This window comes from Theropithecus gelada, chromosome 7b, assembly GCF_003255815.1.
Source record: "Theropithecus gelada isolate Dixy chromosome 7b, Tgel_1.0, whole genome shotgun sequence".
Lineage (NCBI taxonomy): Eukaryota > Metazoa > Chordata > Mammalia > Primates > Cercopithecidae > Theropithecus > Theropithecus gelada.
Window position 1 is genome coordinate 66,726,083 of NC_037675.1, and position 13,772 is coordinate 66,739,854.

Sequence of the window (13,772 nt, forward strand, 5' to 3'; positions counted from 1 at the left end):
GGTCAGTATAAAGTTCACATTATAAAGTAATGAAACATTGATATTACTCTTACATGAAAATGGAAAATTAAGCTAATGTTTACTTTAGAATCTGAGTAATGAGTTTATATCATGTAGCGATGAGGCACGTGAAGAAAGTTAGAATTAGTTTTTCTAATTAATAAACTTCATGATATAAACTTGAAAGTGCGTAAATGCTATAACTTTCTGATTGTAAACTTGAACAAAAGTAAAATGAAAATGGGAGAGACCTCTTTTTTTTTTTTTTTTTTTTTTTTGAGACTGAGTCTGGCTCTGTCGCCCAGGCTGGAGTGCGGTGGCCGGATCTCAGCTCACTGCAAGCTCCGCCTCCCGGGTTCACGCCATTCTTCTGCCTCAGCCTCCCGAGTAGCTGGGACCACAGGCGCCCGCCACTTCGCCCGGCTAGTTTTTTGTATTTTTTAGTAGAGACGGGGTTTCACCGTGTTAGCCAGGATGGTCTCGATCTCCTGACCTCGTGATCCGCCCGTCTCGGCCTCCCAAAGTGCTGGGATTACAGGCTTGAGCCACCGCGCCCGGCCTAGACCTCTTAATTACCTTAAACATGTAACTAAAATGAACCTGTATATCTGTCTAAGTCTTATTTGATCAAGACTTTCAATGCACAATGAATGAGTTTTAAATTTTTGTCAGTGTTGTGACTGATTTTTCTATAATATCCCTTAAATGAGATATCAAATTCTAATAATATCTAGAACCAGAATAAATTTGCTTAGAGTATAAACAATATTTACAAATGATCAAAACTATAATAAAAGCATTGCAATGTTATTTAATGACTTAAGTCAACATTCCATAAGTTAATCTAAATAATCATTTTTATAATTGTTTAATACAATTGATAGTAATATCTTAATTAGTGGTAAAGTGGACAAATATAATTTGTAGATTCTGTATTGTCTGGGACCTTGGGGCAGTCAGTGAAGAGAGGGAGATAGAGAGAGAGAGGAGCGTACTGGTTGATGAGCTTGCCTTATTTGGAGATGAAGGAGATTTATTCAGTTCTTTTCTTTCCCTCCTTTTTTCTCCTTGTTTGTCATCCTCTTCTAGCAATGGTAAGAAATGAGGGAATTGACCATCTTTACAGTATCCTTTTTTCTTAGAGTTCATAGAACATTTCCAGGTAAAACATTAGTTTTTATGTTATAATAGGTTTATTATAATGATTTCATTTCCTTTGAGGTGGTAGGCAAGAGACTAGAAGAACTTCAGTTGCATAGCATTTAATATTTATTAAAAATGATTTTATAGGCCAGGTGTGGTGGCTCATGCCTGTAATCCCAGCACTTTGGGAGGCTGAGGCAGGTGGATCACCTGAGGTCAGGAGTTGGAGACCAACCTGACCAACATGGAGAAACCTGGTCTCTACTAAAAATACAAAATTAGCCGGGCGTGGTGGTATATGCCTGTAATCCTAGCTACTTGGGAGGCTGAGGCAGGAGAATCACTTGAACCCGGAAGGTGGAGGTTGTGGTGAGCCGAGATCGTGCCATTGCACTCCAGCCTGGACAAGAAGAGTGAAACTCCGTCTCAAAAAAACAAAACAAAAACAAAAACAAATTCTAACCTTCATGTGCCTCTTACTGTAAAAAATATATAAATCATGTGCCTCTTACTATAAAAAAAAATTGTGTCCATTGAAGAGAACTAACGTATTAAACTAAAAATGAGACACAGTGTTCTCCACTCATGAGAGTGCTGTTAGCAGGTTTAAGACAGTTACTGTGAGTTCACAAGGTGAAAGTGTGTTTGATAATTAGGGCCTAATCAATTGGGATCTGACTTACTCAATTTCTCCAATACATGGAATTGTACTGGCACCTGAAGGAGAAAATATATAATAGAAGTCGTATTAGTTTTTATGTCTTGAGCTCTTTGAATAACTTTAATTCGTTCAGTTGCCAAATGTCAAAAGATTGTAATTTTGGGAAAGTTGATTCTTTACAATTAGAACTAAGCCAGGGTAAACAATTTGCTTTCTTTTTATAAGTTTTAGGTTTTTCTTTTTGTCTTAGGAAGTTTAGTGAAACTCTAGGGGTTAGGCAGGTTGTAACTGAAATTCTTGAGGCCAAAAGATCCTGTCTTGTCCTTGGTAAACTGACCCCCTCAACAGCATGAGAAATGTAGGTTTACTGATAATCCCGATTGCTTCCTGACATAATTACAGACATCCAGCCCTGTATCAACTAAAATTCTGCTTATTTTTAAGGTTCAAATATTAGAAGTATCTGCTTGATACCTCTCAGGTTGTCAAGTGTACATAGGATGAGAGATATGTTACTTTTAATTTGTAAGTAAACAAACAATATTATGTTCTCAATGCTGAGTAAGCCGAAAAGATGTATGCCTACTGAGGATGCACCAAATAATGAACTAAAGAAACCTGGTAATGTGCAATTAGGAATAGTTCTTCTTAATAATAAAAAAAGATCAGTGTTTGGGTTATAATGGCATAAAGATGTAATGAAAATAAAATTACCAAAGAAGTCTATTTTGGAGAAATTTTTGTCAGACTAGATAACAAAGAAAAGAACACATCCTTTTTTTATTTTTATTTTTTATTTTATTTTAGAGATGGGGTGTTGCTCTGTTGCCCAGGTTGGTGTCGAACTCCTAGGCTCAAGTGATCTTCCTCGCTTGGCCTCGTAAAATGCTGGGATTACAAGTGTGAGCCACCAAGCTTGGCCAGAACACATCCTCTATATGACTGTCTACAGAGGCTTACTTAGAATAGTACAGAAGTACCTAAAAAGAAATGATGATAAATAACTAAAATGTTTTAATAGGGATCATGTGTTCATTTCTGCATGTATATTTGTATAGTACCTGTCATTTGCTGTGTCCATGCGTAAATGCACAGTTGGAAAATAAGGTACCCAACTTTTGGAAATCATTCAGGGAAGTGCATCTAAAGTTTACAGAAAAGTTGGTTTCTTCATATTTTAGTGACACTTTTCAGCATATGTAGTTCACCCTTGAACAGCACGGGGTTTGGGGCACAGACCCCCATCAAGTTGAAAATCCACATGTAACTTTTGACTCCTCAAAAATTTAGTAAACTTACTATTGACTTCCAGCCTTACCGATGACATAGTCAACTAACACATTGTACCTTATATGTATTATATACTATGTTCTTAAAGTAAGCTAGAGAAAAGAAAATGTTATTAAGAAAATCATAGGCCAGGCATGGTGGCTCACACCTGTAATCCCAGCACTTTGGGAGGCCAAAGCGGGCAGATCTTGAGGTTAAGAGATTGAGACCATCCTGGCCAACATGGTGAGACCCCGTCTCTACTAAAAATACAAAAATTACCTGGGCGTGGTTGCATGTGCCTGTAGTCTCAGCTACTAGGGAGACTGAGGCAGGAGAGTTGCTTGAACCCAGAAGGTGGAGGTTGCATTGAGCCAAGGTTGCACCACTGCACTCCAGCCTGGTGACAGAGTGAGACTCCATCTCAGAAAAAAAAAAAAAAAAAAAAGAAAATCATAAGAAAGAGAGAGTATATTTACTGTTCATTAAGTGGAAGTGGATCATCACAAAGGTCTTTATCCTCATTGTCTCCACATTGAGTAGGCTGAGGAGGAGAAGGAAGCAGAGGAATTGCTCTTGTTGGTCTCAGCATGGTAGAGGTGGAAGGGGGAAGGAGAGGCGGGAGAGGCAGGCACACGTGGTATAACTTTATGACAATACGTCATGCTTCTGTCTTTTTTACTTTTTCATTTCTCTAAAAACATTTCCATATGGTACCAATCCTTCCACCATTTGCTTTAGTTTCAGTGCCCATATCAGAGAAGGATCCATGTCATGAACAGTCAAAAGCAGTCTTGAACAATCAGACAATCTTCTACCAGACTGTCTAATGTCATTTTGTTTTCTGGCATTCCTTCTGCATCACCTGGTACTGAATTGGAAGCACTCATCGAATCATCTTTTTAAATTCCTCTTGTGTGATGTCTATTTCTTAAATTTCTCCAAGATTTGTATCTTGAAACCCTTTAACCTACTTTTTTTTTTTTTTTTTGCCATATCTACAGTCTTTTTCATGATTTCCTTGATTGGCCCTGTGACAAATCCTGTGAAGTCATACACAACATCTGGACACAGTCTTCTCCAGCAGGAATTTATTATTTCAGGCTTGATGGCTTTCATGGCTTTTTCCATAACAATGATGGCTTCTTCAGTGGTGTAATCCTTCCAGACTTTCATGACGTCTCTTTATTGGCATTCTCTTTCATAGAGTTGACAGTACTTTCTGTAGTGTACTGTGTCCAATGATCCTCATGACCCCCTGATTTAGAAGCTGAATTAGAAACATTGTGTTTGGGGGCAAGTAGACTACTTCAGCACCTTTGGTGTTGAACTCATGGGGTTCCAGGTGGCCAGGGTTATTGTTCAATAATAAAAGAATGTACAGGCAAGATACTTCCTGACTTCAGGGACAAAGCATCAATGGAACCAATCTAGAAAAAGGGTTCTCATTGCTCAGGCGTTTTCGTTGCATTACCGAAAGACTGGGAACTGGTGTTTATCTTTTCCCTTCAAGGCTTGGGAGTTCGTAGCATTATAGATAAGGGCAGACCTGATCATAAACCCCACTGCATTTTCACAAAACAGTAGAGTTGGCCCATCCCTTCCTGCCTTAAATACTGGTTCTTTTTCTCTTCCTTACTAGTGAATGTTTTTTATGGCATTGTTTTCCAGAATAGGGCACTTTTGTCTGCATTAAAAACTTGTTTAGGCGGATATTCTTTCTCCATATTTCTTTTTTTTTTTTTAAGAGATGGGGTCTTGCTCTATTGCCCAGGCTGACATGCAAATGGCATGATCATAGCTCACCGCAGCCTCAAATTTCTGGACTTAGGCAGTGCTTCTGCCTCAGCCTCCTGAATAGCTAGGATGCAGGTGTGCACCACTATGCCTGGGTAATTTTTAAATATTTTTTATTTTTTTGTAGAGACAGGGTTTCACTGTGTTGCCTACTCTGGTCTTAAACTCCTGGCCTCAGGTGATCCTCCCACCCGGGCCTTCCAAAGTGCTGGGATTACAGGTGTGAGCCATTATGCCCTCCCCCAGCTAATTAAAAAAATATTTTTTGTAGAGGCAGGGTCTCGCTGTGTTGCTCAGGCTGGTCTTGAACTCCTGGCCTCAAACGATCCTTCTGCCTTATCCTCCCAAAGTGCTGGGATTACAGGAATGAGCCACTGCACCCGGCCTCCTCAATGATTTTCTTTCTTTTTTTTTTTTTTTTTTGAGACTGGGTCTCGCTTTGTCGCCCAAGCTGGAGTGCAGTGGTGAGATCTTGGCTCACTGCAACCTCCGCCTCCCGAGTTCAAGTGATTCTTCTGCCTCAACCTCCTGAGTAGCTGAGACTACAGGTGTGCACCACCATGCCTGGCTAATTTTTGTATTTTTTGTAGAGACGGTGTTTCGCCATATTGGCCAGGCTGGTCTCAAACTCCTGACCTCGTGATCTGCCCACCTTGGCCTCCCAAAGTGAATGATTTTCGTAATGGCATCTGGAAAGTCGTCTGCTGCCTCTTGGTTGGTAGAAGCTGCTTCTCCTGTTATTGTGACGTTTCTAAAGCTAAACCCGTTTCTAAAATTATCAAGCCATCCTTGGCTGGCATTATATTCTTCAGCTTTAGAGCCTTCACCTTCCACTTGTTTTAAGTTGTTGTATAATGACTGCTTTTTCTTGAAACTTACTAAAGTTTATAGGGATGCCTTTCTTTATAGCAATCCTGTACCCCTATAAAAGCTACATTTTCCATATGAGATAAAAAAAATATTTCACAAAACATGCACGATATTTGCATCTGCTGGTGTACCTTCAGCAATGGCTTCATGAATTCTTTTTTTACAATGGCCCTTAAGCTGGATTCATTTATCTTGAAGTGACGGGCAATTGCAGCTGCAGACCTCAATCTACAGTACGTATCAAGCAAGTCAACTTTTTCTTGCAATACCGTGATTTTTCTTTGCTTCTTGGGAGCATTTCCGGCATCACTAGTGGCACTTAGGTGTCATTCAAGGTTTATAGTAGAGGTTTATAGTATCGTACTAAACATGAAGAAACCACGAGAGATCACTTTTTACTGGAATATACAATTTATCGGAAAGATGAACTGCTTGCTTGGAGATGATTAATGTCACATGGTACTTTAAGCAAATATTCACACTTGAGCTCACCTCATTAACAGGAGGTGGCTACAAAATTATTTCAGTAGTACAGGGTGTAGTACAGTTAAATTTATGTAGTTATGATTTTAGTTATGATTTAATACTGTATCTTTGCTTTTTTGAGACGTGGTTTCTCTCAGTTTCAAATGGCACCATGTATGGCTAAGTGTGTGGTATAAGTTGGGACAATTTTTAACTTTTTAAATAGATTTGTATCTATTTTGTAGTAGTAAATGATAAAATAGACTGGTATCTACATATATTTTAAGCACTCATGACATACCTCTTTCTTTTTTTTCTTTTTTTTGATGAAGTCTCATTCTGTGACCCAGGCTGGAATGCGGTGGCATGATCTTGGCTCACTGCAACCTCCATCTCCGGTGTTCAGGTTATTCTCCTATCTCAGCCTCCCTTCTTTTTCTTTTTTTGACCCAGGGTCTCACTCTGTCACTCAGGCTGGAATGTCGTGATTAAGTCATAGCTCACTGCAACCTCTGCCTCCTGACTCAAGCGATTCTCCCATTTCAGCCTCCCGAGTAGCTGGGACTGCAGGTGCATGCTACCACACTTGACTCATTTTTGTGTTTTTTGTAGAGATGGGGTTTTGCCATGTTGCCCTTGCCCAGGGTGGTTTCGAACACCAGTGCTCGTGATCCTCCTGCCTCGACCTCCCAGAGTGCTGGGATTACAGGTGTGAACCACTGCACATGGTCTACTTTTTTGATATTTCTAGGTTATATGGTTCATCTATGAATTTTTTCAAATTGTCACAAACCTCCCCCAAATTTATCAATATGTTTATTGAAAAACATTAGCATATGAGTGGACCCTCACAGTTCAAACCTGTGTTGTTCAAGTTTTAAGCCCTGAGAGCTCTAAGAGTTTAGAGCTAAAAAAAATTAGAGTTTCTTTTTTTTTTTTTTGAGACGGAGTTTCACTCTTGTTGCTCAGGCTGGAGTGCAATGGCACGATCTCGGCTCACCACAATCTTCGCCTCCTGGGTTCAAGCGATTCTCCTGCCTCAGCCTCCTGAGTAGCTGGGATTACAGGCATGCACCACCACACTCAGCAAATTTTTTTTGTGTTTTTAGTAGAGACAGGGTTTCTCCATGTTGGTCAGCCTAGTCTCGAACTCCCGATGTCAGGTGATCTGCCCACCTCAGCCTCCCAAAGTGCTGCAAATAAAAATTGTGTATATTTAAGGCATACAACTTGATGTTTTGGTATATGTATAGACTGTGAAATGTTTACCACAATCATGCTAGTTAACACATCCATCACCTCACATAGTTGTTTTTTTTGTGTGTGTGTGGTGAGAACATTTAAAATCTACTTTCTGGCTGGGTGTGGTAGCTCATGCCTGTAATCCCAACACTTTGGGAGGTCGAGGCGGACAGATCACGAGGTCAGGAGTTTGAGAGCAGCCTGGCCAACATAGTGAAACCCTGTCTCTGCTAAGAATACAAAAAATTAGCTGGGTATGGTGGCGTGCCCCTGTAATCCCAGGTATTTGGGAGGCTGAGGCAGGAGAATTGCTTGAACCTGAAAGACGGAGGTTGCAGTGAGCCGAGATCACGCCGCTGCACTCTGGCCTGGGTGACAGTACAAGACTCTGTCTCAAAAAAAAAAAAAAACTACTTTCTTAGCAGATTTAATGTGTACAGTAAGTATTACTAACTGTAGTCACCATGCTGTACATTAGATCTCTAGAACTTACTCATCCTGAATAACCCTTTGGCCAACATCTCCCCATTTCCTTCTAACCCCAGCCCTTGGCAACCACCATTCTGTTCTCTGCTTCTACGAGTTCACCTTTTTTAGATTCCATATATAAGTAAGATCATGTAATACCTGTATTTGTCTTTTTCTGCCAGTCCTATTTTACTTAGCATAATGTCCTTTGGGTTCATCCATATTATTTGCACATAACAGTGTAAAGGGGAGGCAAACTTTACCTCCACCTTTTTAAAGTTTTTTTTTTTTTTTTGGCTTGGCCTCAGAGTTAAATTAACATAAGATAGATTATCAGGAGAAAAGCACACAAATTTATTCAATACAAGTTTTATGTGGCACAGGAACCCTCATAAGGAAACAAAGACCCAAAGATCCAGTTAGAATTGAATACTTACATACTGAATTGGACAAAGGGTAGTAACTTATGAAAAATAAACTGGATTATATGGAGAGGCTTAAAAGATAGAAGTTATTTTAACAAAGTTTGTATGGAATTCTCTTGGTCTCCATATCCCGTGCTTGATGATAAAAATGTTGCCTTCCTTTTAGGTTAAGGAGGACATCTTTCACATGGGAATTTCATCTGCTTTTAAGAAATAGAAGGAAGGTCAGAGTGATCTTACACCTGCTGTTTTTCAGAAGCCTTTGACTCAAAATAGTCAATATGTCAGAATGGCGTATTTAAACTCCAACAGGATTGTCTTACTTTTTAAAAGCTAATGTAAATCCTGTGTGTATATGCATGCACATACACATGCACACATAACACATTTTCTTTCTTTTTTTGTTGAGACAGAGTCTCGCTCTATCGTCCAGGCTGGAGTGCATGGCGCGACCTCAGCTCACTGCAAGCTCGCCTCCTGGATTCAGGCCATTCTCCTGCCTCAGCCTCCCGAGTAGCTGGGACTACAGGCACCTGCCACCTCGCCCGGCTAATTTTGTTTTTATATTTTTAGTAGAGACGGGGTTTCACTGTGTTAGCCAAGATGGTCTCAATTTCCTGACCTCGTGATCCTCCTGCCTTGGCCTCCCAAAGTGCTGAGGTTACAGGTGTGAGCCACCGTGCCTGGCCTACATAATACATTTTCTTTACGCATTTATCCATTGGTGGACACTTACAGTGACTCCATATCTTATGTATATGAATAATGCTTTCACGAACATTGGAGTGCAGATACCTCCTTGACATACTGATTTCATTTCCTTTGGATGTATACCCAGAAGTGGAATTGCTGGAGCATATGGTAGTTCTATTTTTAATATTTTGAGGAATCGTCACACTGTTCTCTTATAATGGCTGTCCCGATTTACATTCCCACTAACAGTGTACAAGATTCCCTTTTCTCCACGTCCTCATCAATACTTATCTTTAGTCTTTATGTGAATAGCCATTCTAACAGGTGTGAGGTGATATAAAATTGTGGTTTTGATTTGCATTTTTGTGATGGTTAATCAGTATTTTTTCATATACCTGTTGGCCATTTATATGTCCTCTTGTGAGAAATGTCTGTTTAGGTCTGTAGCCCATTTTTAAATTGCATTGTTTGTTTTCTTGCTATTGAGTTGAGTTCCTTATATACCGAGTTCCTTCTTAGTAATTTTAAAAATAGCATTATTAAGGTATAATTTATATACCATAACGTTCATAGTTCAAGTTTTAGTAAATTTATACAGTTGTGCAACAATTATCACAATCCAGTTTTAGAAAACTTTCATCTTTCCAAAAGCTCATTCTTGTCCATTTGCAGTCACTCCTTACACCTATCCCCAGCTCCAGGCAACCACTGAATCTGATTTTTGTCTCCATAGTTTTGCCATTTCTTGATTTTTAATATTAATGGAATCATACAATATGTAGTCTTTTGTGTACTCCTTTTATTTAGCATAATTCTGGTTAGTAATGGGACTGAATGGATAAAGTACAAAAGCTTTGAACTTGTAATCAGGAGACTTGCATACTAGTGTTGGCTCTGCCACCAAATATATAAACATGGGTTAACCACTTGTCCCCTCTCGGCCTCTGTTTTTTTCCTCCATAAAATGAATTATTTTGACTTTTTTTTTTTTTTTTTTTTGAGACGGAGTCTCGCTCTGTCGCCCAGGCTGGAGTGCAGTGGCCGGATCTTGGCTCACTGCAAGCTCCGTCTCCTGGGTTTACGCCATTCTCCTGCCTCAGCCTCCCGAGTAGCTGGGACTACAGGCGCCCGCCACCTCGCCCGGCTAGTTTTTTGTATTTTTTAGTAGAGACGGGGTTTCACTGTGTTAGCCAGGATGGTCTCGATTTCCTGACCTCGTGATCCGCCAGTCTTGGCCTCCCAAAGTGCTGGGATTACAGGCTTGAGCCACAGCGCCCGGCCATATTTTGACTTTCTTATATCCCACTTTTCACAGCTGGGTAGACATTCACTGACCTTTTCTTAAAAGATATATTAACTTTTCCTCTTAAATGTAGCCACTGTGTGTGTGTGTGTTTTTCTGGATCAAAAAAATGAGGCTTATGTCAACTGTGGTCTGAATGTCTCTTCAGAATTCTTTTTTTTTTTTTTTTTTTTTTTTTTAATTTATTTTTTTTTTATTTTTTATTTATTTATTTTTTTTTTTTTGAGACGGAGTCTCGCTCTGTCACCCAGGCTGGAGTGCAGTGGCCAGATCTCAGCTCACTGCAAGCTCCGCCTCCCGGGTTCACGCCATTCTCCTGCCTCAGCCTCCCGAGTAGCTGGGACTACAGGCGCCTGCCACCTCGCCCGGCTAAGTTTTTGTATTTTTAGTAGAGACGGGGTTTCACTGTGTTAGCCAGGATGGTCTCGATCTCCTGACCTCGTGATCCGCCCGTCTCGGCCTCCCAAAGTGCTGGGATTACAGGCTTGAGCCACCGCGCCCGGCCCCAGAATTCTTATGTTGAGACCTAACCTTCACTTTGATGGTTTTATGAGGTGGGGCTTTTAGGAGGTACTTAGGTCATGAGGGCAGAGCTCTCAGGAATGGGATTAGTGCCTTTATTATTAAAGAGGCCTGAGGGAGCTTGAATCCCCACTTCCTGCCAGGTGATGACTCAGTGAGAAGATGCCATCTATGAAGCAGAGTGAGCCCTCACCAGACACCAAATCTTAATCTTGCGCTTCCTAGCTTCCAGAATTGTAAGGAATAAATTTCCATCATTTATAAGTTACCCAGTCTAAGGTATTTTGTTATAGCAGCCCAAACAGACTAAGACATGGTCTAATGGATGATTCAGCAATGAACAAATTTGGGATTGTCTGAAAGAATCAAGATGGATGATTAAACATTTTCTTGGGCATTTCTTAGTTCATGCATACAACTCTGAGGGTGGGGATAATCTTAAATGCTGAGTTAATAAAGATTTTTGAAGAGAACAAAGCCAGTTGAATAATTCTGTGAGGTAGAGCTTCAAAAGTGATTGAAACTTGTTATGAAGAGAGGTACAAGACTATGCTGCTTGCTGCTTTAGTTTTTTGTTTTGGGAGTAGAAAGTAGGGTGGAACAATTTTAGTGAAGTTTGTGCCAAGCTGCACTCAAGATAGTCAAGTGGGATTAGATTGTTTTTCAAGAAGAACAAAAGGAAGTGCATGACTATCATTGGGAAGATTGTCTTAGAGGCAAAGCTGACAGGTAACATTCAGGTTATAAACTAGGAAAACGGTACATGTATAGAGGATTTAAAAAATAGGAGTGTACATGTGTATATGTGTGTGTTTATAACAGGAGTAGACAACTGACTGAGTAGGCTGGTGTCAGGTATATGCTAAAAGAGTAATGTTCATTTTCAGTATAGTATAAAAAAAGAGAATTGAATCACAACTGCCTAAATTTAAAAATCAGTGTTGTAACTGCTTTCAAATAATCAATAATTTGACTTTTAGGAACCTTCAGGCCTTGTTATTTTTACCTACAGTAGTAGGAAGTATGGCTATTAAATGACTGAACCTTATTTTTACCCAACGTGCTAGAGCATATGAGTGATAACCCACAGAGCAGACACTGGAGGAGGGGAATGTAGCTATAATGTAGCTATAAATATATTTTAATGATGGTGTCATTACAACAGCATAAGAAAATTTGTTTCATGTTTTAGAGTCACAGATTTTATTCAAAAGTAGCATTTCTAATGTAGGTAAACCACTTTTTGATAACAAGGAATATCTTCAAATCAAAACTATGTTTATTATATGAAGATTTGTCACTTCTGACAATATTATAAACATTATATTAAGACTTTAAAGCAGGCCAGGCGAGGTGCCTCATGCCTGTAATCCCAGCACTTTGGAGGCTGAGATGGGAGGATCGCTTGAGCCCAGGAATTTGAGATCAGCTTGGGCAATGTGGTGAGACCCCATCTTTACAAAAAATTAAAAAATTAGCCGGGTGTGGTGGTGTGTGCCTGTAGGCCCAGCTGTTTGTGAGGCTGAGATGGGGGGATCACTTGAGCACAGGAGGTCAAGGCTACAGGTAAGCTGAGCTTGCACCACTGTCTTCCAGCCTGGCTAATAGAGTGAGACTGTCTCAAAAAAAAAAAAAAAAAAGAAGAAAAAAGAAAAGACTTAAAAAAGACTTTAAAGCAGTTACAAAAGTTGAATCCCAAAGCTTTTTATGAAATGTCAGTGTCAGCATTATGGAAATAAATGTAGAGTTCTCCAAGGCGACTGTTTTTATCACAAGAATCTTTTTTTTTTTTTTTTTTTTTTTTTTTTTTTTTTTATTGAGACAGGGTATCACTCTGTTGCCCAGGCTGGAGTGCAGTAGGGCTTTCATGGCTTACTGCAGCCTCGACCTCTGGGGCGGAGTCTATCCTTCCAGCTCAGCCTCCTGAGTAGCTGGCACTGTAGACACATACCACCACACCCAGCTAATTTTTTTGTTTTTTTAAATATTTTTTTGTAGAGACAGGGTTTCTCTGTGTTGCCCAGGCTGGTCTCGAACTCTGAGCTCCAGCGACCTGCCCACCTTGGCCACCCAAAATGTTGAGATTACAGGCGTAAGCCACTGCACCAGCCAAGAATGTTCTTTTGAAAATATGTTATGCCATATTTATTTTAAAAGTCCCACTGAATTTTTAATACATATAAAATATCAAAATATGAGTTGTATAATTGGAAAAATGTCAATGTAAATGAAAAGAGACACTTTTTCTATTACTTCTGAAGCTTCAAAGTGTTAAAGGTCATCATTCATATTTTCCTGGGGAATTTTTATTTTTAGTCATAATAGTAAATGAGTAGCTGTCAGAAGATATAGCCATTTCTGGGTTTAGAATTTCTATTCTTTATATAGTTCTCTTAAATACTTGTCTTTAAGAAAATAGACATTAAGGATTTCTTGAGTAATCAAATACTACTTTGATATTTGTACAGAGCATGAGAGCAAGACTAGAACCACATTAAAGCAGGAAGAATAATTAAAAGTTTTGTAACATAGCAAAGAATAGATGGGGGGTAATTTAAATGGAAAAGTAGACATACAGAACATCATTAGATGGGATATAGAAGGCTCTCTTTAAAAAAGGAATATCAGATCAAATAGACTGAAGAATTTGTATCCTTCTACAAGTTAAGTAAAAAATGAGATGAGCAATTAATGAGAAAATGTGCTCTAAAATACTTGGTTGCATTGATTGGCAATTCTTTTCCACTTCCTATAGGGGCTATTTCAGACCTTTTCTTTTTTTTTTTTTTTTTTTTTTTTTTTTTTGAGACGGAGTCTCGCGCTGTGTCACCCAGGCTGGAGTGCAGTGGCGCGATCTCGGCTCCCTGCAAGCTCCGCCTCCCAGGTTCAGGCCATTCTCCTGCCTCAGCCTCCG

The 13,772-nt window shown here is 39.6% G+C and overlaps 1 protein-coding gene across 6 annotated transcripts in view; it reads left to right on the top strand.

Annotated features, from left to right (window-relative positions):
- FUT8 (fucosyltransferase 8) overlaps window positions 1-13,772 on the top strand; it is a 352,844-nt gene that overhangs the window by 7,379 nt on the left and 331,693 nt on the right. The window contains exon 2 of one of the 6 annotated variants that reach the window (XM_025391952.1): window positions 12,857-12,950. The exons of the other annotated variants lie outside the window; for them this stretch is intronic. The gene's annotated coding sequence lies outside the window, so the exon portion shown is untranslated. The remainder of the gene's footprint in view (window positions 1-12,856; window positions 12,951-13,772) is intronic. 6 annotated transcript variants of the gene reach the window in all.